This window comes from Coregonus clupeaformis, unplaced genomic scaffold (assembly GCF_020615455.1).
Source record: "Coregonus clupeaformis isolate EN_2021a unplaced genomic scaffold, ASM2061545v1 scaf1708, whole genome shotgun sequence".
NCBI lineage: Eukaryota > Metazoa > Chordata > Actinopteri > Salmoniformes > Salmonidae > Coregonus > Coregonus clupeaformis.
The window spans coordinates 60,001-62,500 of NW_025535162.1; the positions used below are offsets into that span (position 1 = coordinate 60,001).

At 44.2% G+C, this 2,500-nt stretch overlaps 1 pseudogene; it reads right to left on the reverse strand.

Annotated features, from left to right (window-relative positions):
• Window positions 1-536: 536 nt before the first annotated feature.
• Window positions 537-2,500, reverse strand: part of LOC121563438 — a 48,188-nt pseudogene continuing 46,224 nt past the window's right edge.

Sequence of the window (2,500 nt, forward strand, 5' to 3'; positions counted from 1 at the left end):
AGCAGGGGGCTCAACCAGAGGAGCAGAAACATGGAGGACTAGACAGGGACAGGGTTAGGGTCAGCAGGGGGCTCAACCAGAGGAGCAGAAACATGGAGGACAACACAGGGACAGGGTTAGGGTCAGCAGGGGCTCAACCAGAGGAGCAGAAACATGGAGGACTAGACAGGGACAGGGTTAGGGTCAGCAGGGGCCAACCAGAGGAGAGAAAATGGAGGACAGACAGGGACAGGGTTAGGGTCAGCAGGGGGCTCAACCAGAGGAGAGAAACATGGAGGACTAGACAGGGACAGGGTTAGGGTCGCAGGGGCTCAACCAGAGGAACAGAAACATGGAGGACTAGACAGGGACAGGGTTAGGGTCAGCAGGGGCTCAACCAGAGGAGCAGAAACATGGAGGACTAGACAGCAACTCACTGTGTCTATTGGGTTAGGGTTAGATACTCACTGTGTCGAGCGAGGCAGCAGCCCTGAGGTCAGGCAGGAAGCCCACCTCCAGCAGATGAAGCAGGAAGTTCTGGTCCTCTATTCCGTAGACCGGTCCAGGAACAGCACCATGGCTGCCTTGTGGTCCGGACAGAACCCTGCTGACATATCAGGCTCCACCACTGACCCATCTGGATACACATAGAATAACAGACAGGCCAGGCCAGAGTCAGGTTCAACTATTGACTGGATACAGATGACAGACTATTGTCATGACTTGCCCTCATGGGCTGAGGATCAAAGATGCCGGCTAGGCAAAGGTTTGAACACCCCCTCTCCTGGGGGCCAGTTTTATGACCGGTCGTAAATACCGGGCAGACTTTCTCTTCCTTGCCATGAAGTATTGGGAGAAAGGACCCTTTTGTTAACACAGAGATTCTTCCCGCCAAAACTTCAACATCCAAAAGTGGATAATGAAACAATATTCCTACCACAAAGAATGTGGGAAATGTTCGGTGGGGACTTAAAGAACAATAATGTCTACTTCGTTACTATGTTGTGATGTCATTAAAGACGGTGGAACAACATAACTGTATCTCTGGGGGTGTACACTTCCCAGTTATGAGGTTTGCATCTAATTGTTGTATAAAACGAATGATTAAGTATAATAATACTTTAGTGAACCATTCAAGATGAGATGATGGTTTTCCATATTGATTTGTTCTCAGTCAGTGGCCACGCCCAGATGAGCACAAACATGATGACACGCCCCCTTTTCTAATCAAGGATATAACCCCTCGTGACGGAATTCACCTCAGACCAGCAGACGTGAAGCGTGAGCTAAACGTTACAAAATGGTTTAAAACTACAACTCCGTTACCAAAGGAAGACCAAGCAGATTACGGTATATAAGTCGGATGTTGGGCAAATGGTTGACACTCTACCAGACCAGGAAGCGTGAAGCTGAAGCTACACGTTACAAAATGGTCAGACCAGAAAGACCAGAAGACGTGAGACGTTAGTCCACACGTTTGAAATGGAGAAACTCTGAAACTCTCAACCTCTACACGAGGTGTAGAAGAAGACAATGTACTAGACCTTATCATCTCAGTCTGCAGCTGGCATGTACAGTCGTCTAGAGAACTTTCACTAAAGACACGAGTTGGGAAGGACAATCCCTCTCCGACAACCGCTGGTACATCTGAAGTATCTATTCTAACAGATCAACTCTACGAACTACAGGGTACGCTGAAGTATCCATTCTAACCACCACTACGACCAGAAACTCTACCAAGGACATTGGGATCTCTGGTGGGCAAACCAGAGTCGTACAACATCAACTCAACTATCGAAGACAGCAACACGTAAATACATGTTGCATTTCTAATCCGAATGAGCGGTTATTAGGGTGCATAGGTATTATGATTACTGTGAGCGTAGTCTCCAAAGTAACAACGATAGTTTGAATCTCTGTCTCTCCCTTCCACTATGACCCTCCTTCTACCCAAGCATTCATGCTATTGTTAGTCCAGTCCACTAGGGACCTGTTTTCATTGTATTGTGTTTGTAATCAATAACATATGTGTGTGTTTATGTGTGTTTGTATTGTGTTTTTATTTAGTTAGTTAGTAAATAAATAATTAAGCCAATTTGTGTATTGCTGATTCATCAATAAGGTTAGGGTTCTTGCAGGTTCAAGGATTATGTGACGTTCAGAATGAGACTGATAAGAGGTAATTCTTTAATAAGTGACTGTTATCGATATATAACATATATGTCTTCTAAGAGTTTAATTCTGGAGATGGTAACTCATTAAACAACTTCTTCCGTGGTGCCCCAAATTCCTAATGAGTTAATTGTTACATTATTAATTTAATCGAGTGACAATTAAACATAGTTAAGTGATTCAATAAATAACAGTCATACATTAAAGAAAGTCACGTCACGACACTATATTTTAGTTCAGTTTTACAGAGTATTGTATGGTTTTAGGTCAGTTTGACAGAGTAGTGTATGGTTTTAGGTCAGTTTGACAGAGTATTGTATGGTTTTAGGTCAGTTTAACAGAGTATTGT